The sequence below is a fragment of the Eleutherodactylus coqui genome, chromosome 5 (genome assembly GCF_035609145.1).
Source record: "Eleutherodactylus coqui strain aEleCoq1 chromosome 5, aEleCoq1.hap1, whole genome shotgun sequence".
Taxonomy (NCBI): Eukaryota; Metazoa; Chordata; class Amphibia; order Anura; family Eleutherodactylidae; genus Eleutherodactylus; species Eleutherodactylus coqui.
In genome coordinates this window covers 25,420,268-25,433,936 of record NC_089841.1, presented here as the reverse complement: position 1 = coordinate 25,433,936, position 13,669 = coordinate 25,420,268, and the positions used below count along the sequence as shown (strand labels likewise).

At 47.8% G+C, this 13,669-nt stretch overlaps 1 protein-coding gene and 1 pseudogene across 2 annotated transcripts in view; both read left to right on the top strand.

The window, feature by feature from the left end:
• LOC136627324 (zinc finger protein 585A-like) overlaps positions 1–13,669 on the top strand; it is a 525,937-nt gene that overhangs the window by 248,380 nt on the left and 263,888 nt on the right. The gene's annotated exons all lie outside the window — the stretch shown is intronic.
• The window catches only part of LOC136627322 (zinc finger protein 420-like), a 417,405-nt pseudogene that overhangs the window by 272,302 nt on the left and 131,434 nt on the right, over positions 1–13,669 (top strand).

Sequence of the window (13,669 nt, the reverse complement as noted above, 5' to 3'; positions counted from 1 at the left end):
TACAGTAGGTGACGGCGGTGCAGGGCTGGAGAGGTGCCTTGGCCCATGCTGTCCTAGACCCCCAAACTATCACCACCAGCTCTTTCTTTGCATTTACTGCTTTCAGGCCCGGAGGAGGGATCCGGCATCACCGGTAAGAGCTGCTAGGTTGTATCTACAGAGTGCAGCATGCCTTCATTGTGAAGCATGTGTAGTGGGGGTAGTGGGACTGTCCAGCGCAGTGAGAGAGAGCTAGGGTGATGACAGGTAGGTGCGGGAAGGAGGGGGGGGGGAGAGAAAGGGACGCTGCGTCAGGAGTGAGAAGATTGTCCTATAGGAAGATCTTGTGCTTGATTGTCTTTCCTTCCCCCACCCTTTCTTTCAATGAGCAGTACTTCATACTGTACTATTATATTATTACTAATACAGGGGGAAGGAAGGGGGTTATATTTTCTCTTTTTGGGGCAGCTGCTCCAATTATACATGGTAGTACTGGATGCACCAGGGGGGTCTATTATGCAGTTTTTGGTATTATTACCCTCATTTAGTGCTTGTATTTTACTCTATAGGGCATATTAATAAAATTATGTTTTACTGCTACATTTAGTGATTTACCAGCATTATTATTTGCTGTGACTTACTGAAAAATGTAAGCAACATAATGAGTTACCATCCATTATTAATTACTAGTGGGAGAGGCTCAGCAAGCAAGATTCAGATGTGGGGCTGCACAACGCTTTTACCCTGGGTGCAGGAAACCCAGCTACGCCTCTGGTATTTACCATATTTTTAGACTATTAGACACACTTGACTATAGTATACACCCCGGCCTCAGACAAAAGAAAATAGGAAAAAAATGTTTTATACTAATGACACGAACTTCTCCAGAGTAGTGTCAGGGTTTGGTGTTGTAGGGTAGACAGGGGGTTAATATTTTATTATAATAGTATTATAATCTACAATAATAAAGGTGATGGGAGGGGAACGACAGAACGCCTGTCGGAATGAGCCGCATGTAGTCCTCCAGCACTGATGAAGTGCCCACATGGACCTTCTCTTTGGATGGCGGTCCTATGTTTGTAGCCAGAAGTTCTAATAAATGCTTGTTTTTATCTTCAGTGATGCTGGAGGACCACAAACTGGTATATATCCTCCTGCACACTTGTACGCTCACTCCTGCCATCTCTGTGCACTGGGAGTTCACTGTGACACTGGACACCTGCATTCCTGACCTATTGTAGCAGTGATGTCCTCTGTCTACTTACTCTGCATTCACTTGTACATCATCTCTCAGTGGTAGCCCCCTCCCCAGTAATGCTTCAGCTCCAATAACTGCACATTATTACACAGCATGGCCTCCTCCCATGACTTGTATGCCCTGTCTATAAGCTCAGCCTCGTCTCAGTATCGCAGATTGCCTGTGTGCCGGGTATGGAGACAGGATTCAGCAGACTGAGGAAAGAGGAATAGGAAGGATGGAGAGACGTGTGCAGGCAGTACCTGCGGGGGGCTAGGATCAGGCACTCAAGGGTTACTCAGAGTGACAGCTCTCCGCTGGGGTCTATGAGGGGGGGGACAAGTTATCACTGTTCTGCGCTTGGCTGTACGTGGGACAGGGAAGGGGGAGACCATTCAGGTTACTTCACAACCTCTTTCCTGGTTGCTGCTTACCAGGACATGTGACTGCTGCAGCCAATCACTGCCCACAGCAGAGACCTTTTATAGCCAGTGATTGGCTGCAGTAGTCATATGTCCTGGTCAGCAGCAACCAGGAAAGACACAGGGGTTGTGAAGCAATTATAAGTAATACGGAAATACTTTTAAATGTTTCCTCTTATTATCTCAAAAGACAGTTATAATGTCTTTTTTGTGATTTTTTTTTTTTTTACACCGGTTCATATTCTTTCCATTTAGGACCCTACATGACTGATTCATCAAAAATGGAGAAGGACAGAAACAAGATGGAAAAAAGTGTATTAAATCTCACCCTAGAGATACTCTTCCAGCTTACTGGGGAGGTGAGAGATTCTGATGATGTCACATTACATCATTCTTATCTATGGTAATAACAGATGATGTCACTGGAGAGGTGATGGACTCTGGAAATGTCTGCAGTGATATTTATTAATGTCTTCCCATATACAGGATTACACAGTAGTGAAGAAGAAGACCTCTAGTGATAACTGTCGGGCCCCTGTGTGTGATAGATGGGGGAGACCCCTGAGCCCAAACATGAGGCCCTCACTTCACCCCCTGATACATGAGGAGATCAATGTACAGAAGATTCTAGAACTCACCAACAAGATGATTGAGCTGCTGACTGGAGAGGTGACGATGCAGGGAATGCTGGGACATTATACAGTAACAGCACTGGAGGCTTCTGGGTGATGACTGTATATTGTGTTGTCAGGTTCCTATAAGGTGTCAAGATGTCGCTGTCTATTTCTCCATGGAGGAGTGGGAGTATTTAGAAGGCCACAAGGATCTGTATAAGGACGCCATGATGGAGACCCGCCAGCCGCTCCCATCACCAGGTAATGGATGTATTTAGCAGGATTGTAGCTGGGAGGGAGGAAGGTGCTGGGCAGACAGAAAACTGTGCTAGTTGTATTAGTAGAGCCACTCACTTCACAGTTGTTGAGTAAAGTCAGTGTATAATCAGAAGGCCTACAGATCAGCAATACTCAATTACTAATAGCTGACATGTAAGCATTCCGGTCATACAGTGATGCTAGTCAGCGACTGCACGGCGGACGGCTGCTGTATCAAGCGTTAGCAAGAGAATGCGGCTGCAGAAGATCTCTGCTCCACCAGCCCTACTGCTACAGTATCAGGTGGCGGTGCAGGGCTGGAGAGGTGCCTTGGCTCATGCTGCCCCCGAACCCCAAACTATCCCCACCAGCCCCTCCTCCACTTTGCATTTAGTGTTTGCAGGGAGGGATCCGGCATCACCGGTAAGAGGTTGTGGCTACAGAGTGCAGCATGTCTTCATTGTGCTGCTATGAAGACCTATAAGGATGTGTTAAACGAGGGTGCTGGATAATGGGAAAGGAGAACGGAGAGGGACTGTTAGATACTAAGGTCAGGATCTGAGAATGGGATGGTGAGGGAATGGAAAAGAAATTAATTTTGTGAAAGTATGGATGTAAAAAGTGTGGCACTGCTGATAATAATGCTTGGTAGGATATTGGTATGGTATTTAGGAGGTGTATGGAATGAAGTATGATGTGGTGTTATGATTAGAGATGAGCAAGCACCAAAATGCTCGGGTGCTCGTTACTCGAGTCAAACTTTTTCGTAATGCTCAAGGGCTCGTTTCAAATAATGAACCACATTGAAGTCATTGGGACACTCGAACATTTTTGAAGGTGACCCATGCTCCTCATGGGGAAAGCTGTGCGAATCACCTGAAGACATCAGAAAGTGATGGAAACACCACAGAAAGGCATAGGGAACAGCAGGGGCAGCATGTATGGATGCATCTGAGGCTCTCAGGTCACACTATTAAGCCAAATTGTGGGCAAGAGCCTGGCGGTCAACCCTCTAACAATTTAGTTGGGACAGACCATAATCAGCAAGGCACACATGCTGGCACACCTTAGCTAAGCACCACACTAGGTGCAACGAAGGCCAATCACTGCCTGCGGGTGACACCACTGCCTCTTCTCCTGTGTTACATTCTGGCATTGCTGTCCACTCCCCACCAAGACGAAGGCACGAGCCTGCCTCCACAGTGTACTGAAAATTTTTCTCAGCGCTGCATCCATCTATCCACATCCCAGACAGGGTAAGGTGCACCCCTTCGCGTACTTCGCCGACGGGAGCTTTACAACGCCGTAGGACGATCCGAAGCCGCCCTTGCACGGAGCGGCATGTGAAAGAGGAGCGGCCCTTTCCTCTCGTCCTGGGGGTTAAGGTCAACCCGCCTTTGTCCAGGAGTGGTCTTGACCTATTGTCTCAAAGTGCCGAGAAGGAGTGGGGATGCGCACACTGGAGTCAATGCACCGTAGCCGCCCCTCTGTCGCCTCTCTTTGGGACAGAGCCACGGAGTCCCTGAGTCCCCACTCTGCCGATCCACCCGCGGTAGCTGGCGGGTGACCGTCTGACGTGGGCACCTCCTCCAAGCGTCCAGGCACACAGCGACGCCTCTGCCAGTTGAGGAAGCGTGCAAATAGAAAAAAAAATATATCTCCACGGGGGGCTTGTTAACCAGTGCCCCGGGGAAGGACAACATGAACCATGAAGAAATTAGTGGCCAAAGATGGTTACCGCGCTGGGATACGTTTCCGTACGCCGGGTGACCCTTTTAAAGTTGTGCTTTATAGCTGACAAATCGCAGACAAATTAATGTATAATTGTAAGTGCTATCTCATGCCACCTCCGTCGCAGCATTTCATTAGCCACAAACGCCAGCATAGTGGGGACTCAGAGGCCAGTACTTCTACATTGTTTATGAAGAAAGCAACCCATTTTAAAAAGAATTTTTTTTTTACCAACATTGCAGGTGAGAACCTGAAAGATCTGTGGAGCGAGAGTGCAGGGTAATTGTTTACCAGGAGTATAGGTGAACCCCTGAAACATTAGTTTACCAAGAGTAAAGGCAAACCCCTGAAACATTTGTTGAGCAAGAGTATAGGTGAACCCCTGAATGATTTGTGTACCAAGACTATAGGCAAACCCCTGAAACGTGTCCCAAGACTATAGTCGAACCCCTAAAACATGTGTACCAAGACTATAGGCGAACCCCTGAAATGTGTACCACGACTATAGGCGAACCCCTGAAACATTTGTGTACCAAGAGTATAGGCGAAACCCAGAAACAATTGCTTTACCAAGAGTATAGGCGAACCCCAGAAACAATTGCTTTACTAAGAGTATAGGCGAAAAATTTGTGTACCAAGAATATAGGTGTACCTCTGAAAATTTTTTTTACCCAGAGTGCAGGTGAAACCCTGAAAATTTAAAAAAAAAATAGAGTTCGTACTTGCTTAATTTGCTAACAGAGCCTGTAGGCAGCCCTCCGTAAAAAATTAGATTTAACAGAGAATGCTGACATGCTGGTTTAGGAGGAGGAGGAGGAAAATCAGAAAAGGATAGTTCAAGCTACTTCTTCCCTTTTTTGGAGTGATAGAGGGTGCATGGTTCTCCAGTTCCAGCTTAAAGATACTTTATGTTATGCTGCTTTCCACCGGTGGAGAAGAAAGGTCAGGGGAAATCCAGGCTTTGTTCATCCTAATGAGTGTAGGCCTGTCGGTGCTGTCAGTTGACAGGCGGCTACGCTTATCCGTGATAATTCCCCCAGCAGCACTACACACCCTCTGTGATAAGACGGTAGCGGCAGGGCAGGCCAGCACCTCCAATGCGTACAGTGCAAGTTTGTGCCATGTGTCAAACTTTGACACACAATAGTTGTATGGAACAGAGGGATCACAGAGGACGTTGGTAAGGTCGGCTATGTACTCCCACACCATCTTTTGACAGTGTTCCCTCCTACTCAGCCTAGACTGGGGAATGGTGACACAGTCTGGCTGGGGAGCCATAAAACTGACAAAGGCCTTGGAGAGTGTCCCCCTGCCTGCGCTAGACATGCTGCCTGATTCCTGCATCTTCCCTGCTAGTTGTCCCACTGAACTACATTCTCTACCGCTAGCATTGTCTGATGGGAACTTTAGTATCAGCTTTTCCACCAGGGCCTTGTGGTATTGCATCAATCTCGTACTCCTTTCCTCTTCGGGAATGAGAGTGGAAAGGTTCTCCTTATACCATGGGTCGAGAAGGGTTAGCAGTAATCTGTGTTGGCAAGAATGCGTCTAACGCGAGGGTCACGGGAAAGGCAGCTTAACATGGAGTCAGCCATGTGTGCCATGTGAGTCCAGTATGCAACACATCGCTTTCTTCACTAGGAGGATGACTCTCAGTCTCCTTCTCCTCCTCCTCTTCAGCCCATACACGCTGAACAGATGTGAAGGAAGTAGCATGGGTACACTCTGCAGTGTGGGCAGCAATCGCTTCCCACTTCTCCTCCTCCAATACGTGCTGAGAAACAGATATGCGGGTGGTCTGACTAGACCACCCTCATATCACCCGATTGAACATGTGCGCCAGGCATGGCACATATGTTAGTCTGCCAAGCTGCACAGCCACCACAAGGTTACGGCCATTATCACACACGACCATGCCTGGTTGGAGGTTCAACGGCGAAAGCCACAGATCTGTCTGCTAGGTCAAACCCTGTAACAGCTCTTGGGAGGTGTGCCTCTTGTCACCAAGCTGAGTAGTTTCAGCACGACCTGCTGACGCTTCCCCATAGCAGTGCTGCAGCGCCTCGAGCTACAGACTGAAGGAGACATGCTCACAGATGGTGAAGACGGGACAGATGGAGAGGCGGAGGAGGAGGAGCAGAAGGGGTATGGAGGAGGTGGCAAAATAAGCCAGAGAAACCATGACTGAGGTAGGACCCGCAATCTTCGGTGTGGGTAGCACGTGAGCGGACCCATCGTCAGACTTGGTCCCAGCCCCCACCAGGTTAACCCAATGTGCCTTCAGGGAGATGTAATGTCCCAGCCCGCCAGCACTTGTCCATGTGTTGGTGGTTAAGTGGTGCTTCCCAGTAACCGCGTTGGTGAGGACACGGTTTATATTCCGTGACAAATGCTGGTGTAGGGCAGGGACGGCGCAGCGGGAAAAATATTGGTAACTGGGGACCAAGCAGCGAGGGATGGCCGTCACCATGAGGTTGCGGAAAGCCTCCGTTTCTACCAGCCTATATGGCAGCATCTCCAGGCTCAGTAGTTTGGAGATATACACGTTTAGCGATTGTGCATGCGGGTGGGTGGCCACATATTTCCGCTTGCGCTCTAATGCTTGGGTTATGGACATATGGACAGCTGAACGCTGCGAAGGAACACATTAGAGGAGGCGGCGGAGGACTGTGGAGGTGAAGGGGTGGGTGCAGGCCGGGAGACGCTCATGTCTGCGTCCTGGGAGGGGGATTGCATCTCTGTGGCAGGATGTAACATAGGGGAAGAGGCCTACAGTGTGACCTGCAGGCGGTGAATGGCCTTCATTCCACCTCGTCGGGTGCTTAGCCATTATATGCCTGCACATGCTGGTGGTGGTCAGGCTGGTAGTGGTGGCTCCCCTGCTGATCTTGGTGCAGCACAGGTTGCCCACCACTGTTCGTCGGTTGTCTGCGCTCTCATTGAAAAACCTCCAGACCTTCGAACACCTAGCCCTCTGCACGGGAGCTTGCCACAAGGAGGTGTTGTGGGGAACAGTTGGGGGATTACTTGCTGTGGCCCTGCTTCTCCCTCTGGCCACCCCACTGCCTCTTCCAACCTGTTTTGGTGCTGCACTTGCCTCCCCCTCTGAAGCGCTGTCTTCAGTAGGCTTTCCAACTCAGGTGGGGTCAGTCACTTCATCATCCACAAGCTCTTCCTCTGAATCCTCAGTCTGCTCCTTCCTCAGATTTACTGCCCTAACAACAACCTCACTGACAGACAACTGGGTTTCATCATCATCATCAGCCACAAATAGCTCTTGAGACACTACTTGGGAGTCCCCACCCTCATCATCCTGAGTCTATGAAGGGTCCAAATTTTGGGCATCGGTCACGACAAACTCCTCAGGTGGCTGATGAACCATTTTTTCCAACCATTTGTTCTGAATCTCTCCTTTTCCCAGTGTAACCAGGTTGGGAGGAAGGAGGATCAGCCTGAGGATTTAGAGGTCCAGTCCCTTGGCTAGCGTGAGTGGACTGCATGTAACTGGGTTTGGATAAATTACTGGACGCGTTATCCGCTATTTACGTCATGACCTGATCGCACTGTTGTGCTTTTAATAATGGTCTACCACACGGACCTGCAAAATGTGAGATGAAGCATAGATGCGCTCTACTAATCCTTCAGCAGCAGGCACTGTTTAACCCCACCCGGGACCTCGGCCTCTGCCCACACCCTCATTCGAACGCTCACATCCTTGACCTCGCCCCCTAGCCCTAGTCTTTATCATATTGTACAATGCACTTGGTCAAAATGCAATGCAAACTGCGAGTTATTTTGCGTACGCTTATAGACCAAAATATACACCGTAAACGGTAATAGTATACTGTTGTTAGATAGCGTGGATTGACAGGACGCACACAGGGGTATATAGCGTATGCTTAAAGCCCCCCAAAAATAAACAAATGATAGGAGTTTTGTTACTTCCTATCTACTCTCTGTACACCACTAGCAGTATACTGCATAAAACCGGTAACAGTATACAGCCGGGATGCTTGAGAATACTTTGTGCGCACTACGGCTCCCAGCCAGCCAAACTGCTGATGCACACAATGAGAGGAGTTGTAGTCCCAGAAAGGACTGTTGGGTTCTTGGAGCAAGGATCCCTGCCTAATCGCAACCTCTACCCTACACTATCATTTTCCCTGAATTCCAGCAGGTCTGTCCCTCAGCTAATGCAGCATGCGTGTTAGGCGAGCCTCAGGTGACCTCCCACACCTATCCTATCTAAATCAGTAAATAGATAGTCCCATGACAGGCTATCCAATGCCTATTCTATATCGAGTGCTAGAAGAAGCAGTGGTGAATTCTGGGATTGTGCGATGTGGACAAGGTTCAGAATTATTCTAACATTATCAGGGGCTTGTCGTGCAGGTATAAAACCCACCATGGTCCTTGTGGATCACGGAGGGAAGATATTTATTTATCCAGTTGGCAAAAATACTAGTAAAATTTTATAATCCAGGTTTTAGAGGGAAATGGGGTGGTAATTCTTTGGGGTGGTGTGGTCCTTATTGGGTTTAGGAATTACTATTATTTGAGCATCTAAGAACTCCTCAGGTATATGTTTTCCTAATAAGAGGTCATTGTACAGATGAACCAGGGGGTCGATAAGGGACTCTGCAAACTTTTTATAGTAGAGGGCAGCCAGCCCATCAGGCCTTGGGGCTTTGCCTAGCTTTAGGTTTTTTATGGTTTCTTCTACCTCCTCCACCCCAATGGTTTGGATTAAATCAATTGTTGATTTGGGTCTAGTTGCGGTAGGGACATCTCGTCCAAGAAGGACTGTGATGCTAGTGGGTGCCTCTGTGGTTTATATTTATAGACGGAGCTATAGAAATCTCGAAATGTCTGCGCAATTGTGTGGGTATTTGAGGTGCAGTTCCCGTTGTTGGATCGGATAGAGTAAACTGTGAATCTCTCTCTTTGCCTAAGCTTTGTGGCTAACAGCTTATCGGGGTTTTTTTTAGCCAGTCAGTAGTAACAGGCTTTCGTCCACTGGAGGGCCCTCTCGGCCTGGGATGTGTAGAGGAGATTCAACTAAAGCTTAACATCTCTTATTTCTTTAATCTGGGCTAAACTGGAGAGCTGTTGGTTCGCTCGCTCCAGGATGCCCAACCGCGCTCCAGGTTTACTATGTTTCCAGCTCTCTCTAGCTTAATGTGTGACGTGATTTTAATGATCTGTCCCCTCATATATTCTTTATGTGCTAACCAGACCCAAACCGGTTGTGAGTTGGGGATGACATTCGTATCTAAGTAGGTTTTGAGTTGGTCATTAATTTAGGAATGAGACACTGGATTTTTGAGAAGAGCTTCATTAAGTCTCCATCTTACAGAGTGTGAGTGTGTGAAAGTTTATCCAGAAAGTGCAACATAACTATATCATGGTCCGACCAGGCACATGGGATATTTCTGGCCTGAACCAGTACCAGCAGAATCAAAGGGGATACAAGGATCCAATTTATGCGCGAGTAAGACTTGGGCAGAGAGAAGGAGGTGTAACCCCTTCTTGCTCCATGATTCTTCCTCCACACATCCGCTATTGCCAAATCCACCAGTGCGACCCTCAATGAGACTCACTGAGCTGGACTTAGTCTATCAAGACCCGAGTAAGAGCAATCCATAGAGGGGGACCGCACCATGTTGAAATCTCCTATCCAATAAATGTGGGTATCTGGAATGTTTCAGAGTTTATTGGCCACCATGGAAAAGAGTTTACGTGGATTTGTGGTAGGAGCGTAGGAGTTAACTATCGTTACTTTATTATCATAGAGAGAGCCCTGCAGAATAAGGAATCTGCCCTGTGGATCAGCTTCCATATGGGTGACGATCAGGAGGAGAAAGTTATAATCAGGATAGTAACCCTCTGGTGTTTCTTAGGGGCTGTTGAGGAATATATTTTAGAGTACTGGGGGTGACAAAACTTTGGTGAGGAGGAGAAGTGAGTCTCCTGTAGGCAAATAATGTCTGGTTTAAGTTTCAAATATTGGGCCAGAGCTTTGCGTCTTTTTAGAGGCACATTAAATCCCTTAACTTTATGAGATAGGATAACTACCATTTTGCTGATTGTTTATTATTAGAGATGAGCGAGCGTACTCGTCCGAGCTTGATGCTCGTTCAAGTATTAGGGTACTCGAGATGCTCGTTACTCGAGGCGAGCACCACGCGATGTTCAAGTCAATTCCATTGCCTTCCCTGAAAGTTTTGTGCCATTTACTGGCCAATAGAAACGCAGGGAAGGTATTACAACTTCCTTCTGTGACGTTCTAGCCCTATCCCACCCCCCTGCAGTGAGTGGCTGGCGAGATCAAGTGACCGCCGAGTATTTTAAGTGGGGTCGCCCGCGGCTCGCCACAGTCACACACTGGGAGAGATCAGGGACAGTGCTGGTGCTGCTATAGGGAAAGTGTTAGTGTAGGATCCTGTGTACAAGAACCCCAACGGTCCTTCTTAGGGCCACATCTGACCGTGTGCATTACTGTTGTGGCTGCTGGTAGCAGTTTTGCAAATTTTTTTTTTTTTGTATATCGGGCGTGCAGCCCCATTACAGCTATAGCGTTCTCAGGCTGCAGTCTGTACTACATAGTATAGGGACAGCGTTGCTGAGATAGGGAGAGTGGTAGTGTAAGATCCTGTGTACAAGAACCCCAACAGTCCTTCTTAGGGCTACCTGTGACCATGTGCATTTTACAGGTTGTCTGATGGGAGTTGTAGTCCATCACTATTGCACTTAGGCCTGTTTGCGGCCTTCCTGACTATTTTTTTCTGCCTGGAGTTTGCCTTACTCTACTGCTCTCAGCGACAAAGTCTACGCACATAATTCCAAGATTATTTACACCGGGCTGTGTCTGTGTCTGAAGTGAATTAGAGACGCACAGCATACAGCCACAGCGGCTGATAGAGGGAAAATGATATACACAGTATATAGCCTGTATTCTTTGACCAAAAAAACAAAAAGCTTTTTTGGCAATTCTGTTATTTTAAAAACTGCTTTTTTTTGTACAGCACACACATGAATGAAGACTTGCACCCCAAAATAGATACCCCTGTTTGTCCTGTGTTCAGAGAGATACCCATTGTGGCCCTAATCTTTTGTCTGGATGCACAACGGGGCCCAGAATGAAAGGAGTAATCGGTGGCTTTCAGAACTGAAATTTAGCATGAAGGTGATTTAGGCCCCATTGCCCACTTGTAGAGACCTTGAGCGGCCAAAACGACAGAGAACGCCCACAAATGACCCCATTTTGAAAACTAGACCCCTTAATGAATTTATCTATGGGTGTACTGTGTATGTTTACACTACACTTTTTGAATAAATCTAAACAAAGCAGTAGGAAAAAATTGCAATTTTCATTTTTTTGGCAGTTGTATCAATTTAAAAACAGGGTTTTTTTGTACAGCACACATAGGGATGAAGACTTTCACCCCAAAATGAATACCCCTGTTTGTCCCGTGTTCAAAACCATACCCCTTGTGGCCCTAATCTACTTAAAGGACACATGGCTAGGCCTATAATAGAAGGAGCACCCGTTGGATTTCAGGACACAACGGAATAAATTCCAGGCCCCATCGCCCACTTATAGAGCCATTGAGCATCCAAAACGATAAAGAACCCCAACAAATGACCCCATTTTACAAACTAGACCCCTTAACGAATTCATCTAGGGGTGCACTGCCTAGTTTGACCCCACAGTATTTGAATAAATCTAAGCAAAGCAGAAGGAAAAAATTACGATATTCATTTTTTTGGCAATTTCGTCAATTTAAAAATTGTTTTTTTTGTACAGTGTACATAGGAATGAAGGCGTTCACCCCAAAATGGATACCCCGTTTGTTCCGTGTTCAAAAACATACCCATTGTGGCCTTAATCTACTTACAGGACACATGGCAAGGCCTATAATGGAGGGAACACCCGTTGGATTACAGGGCACAACTGAATAAGTTTCCAGGCCCACTTGTACGGAATAAAAATTGACACCTTAAAAAAATACCCCCCCCCCCTTCCCCTCCGCACCCTTTTCGGCGTTCCCCAAATCTTAGATAAAAGTAATAATGTGAACTGTGTAGTATTTCCGAAGACAGGGGTAATTATGGAGGCTGGTTGGATGGGTACATGGGGCAATAAAACCGGGTATCCCCCCATCTCTCATGCTTTTTGGGGGGTATTTTGTGACCTCAGTAGCGGGTATGGGGTGTAAAAAGTGGCGCTCTGTGAGTCTCTGTAATCTTGCTAAGGTGCGGCGGTCTCACACAGAAGGCGCTCAACAAGCTGCTCCTGGAACTGCATGAAGGCGAACGTTCCCGGGGCTTCTTGTAAATTACGGATTACAGGTAGCGGTCTGAATAACGCCGGGCTCACGCAGCCATAGGTGGAATCCGCTTGCGGAGGCCCGCAACGGATCCCGGCTGTGACCCTACGTACAGCCATGTAATGTACTGTGCATAACTGCATATTCACACAGGCGGTCATGCGCAGTATATTTTTTTGTTGTTGTTTGCATTTCCCGCACCGTCGCTTAGCGATGACATGGGTACCCGCAGCCCGTATACAATGTAGTTGTGTATGGGCAGCGGGTATATCCGCGACCATGGAGCACAATGGGCTCTATGTTGCGGATATCCGCGGTAAAATAGAACATGCTGCGTTCTCTTTTCTGCGAGTGGATCACACAATTCCGACCCGCTAATGTGAGCGGAATTGTGTAATCCAATGCGATTGATCTGCGTATTACCGTGGATCAGACGCATGCAGAATCCGTAATTCCTATCCGGTTATGTGAGACCGGCCAAAGGTAGATCGCTACCTTTTTATCACGTGACCGGGGACCGCTCAACAAGGCCACCCGTCACTGCTCCAGGCTCTCAGCGACCGTTGGTCGCTGGGAGTAAGGAGATTTTAAGTTTCCTGGGCTCCCCGCCTCCTGCGCATGTGTCCGGTGTTTTGCCGGTGGTCGCATGTGCAGAATCCGGGAAAGTTCACGGAGGAGGATCGCGACGGAGTGCGAATATGGAGGCCTCCGGTAAAAAGTTTCATCTCCTCTCACCGATCGCATCGGTGAGGGGAGATGAGCCTTCACCTTTTTTTACTTTTACGTGATCGCCATTATCCATTGTATAACGGCGAAGACGTGACCAGGAACCGCTCACCGCGGCCCCCCGTGGAATCTCCAGGCTCTCGCCTAAGTTTTGTAGCCAGGAGCAGGGAGATTTTAAATTACCACAGCTTTTGCGCATGCGCCTGCCATTTTGGCGACAGGCACGTGCGCAGAAGCTGGGGTAAGGTTCGCGGATAAATCCGCGGGCCTTAGGTACGTCATTTCATCCTCCCTCACAGATATGATCCGTGGGGGGAGATGAAACGCAAGCTTTTTTAACTTTTTTTTTTACTTTTTACACTTTTCCGATCC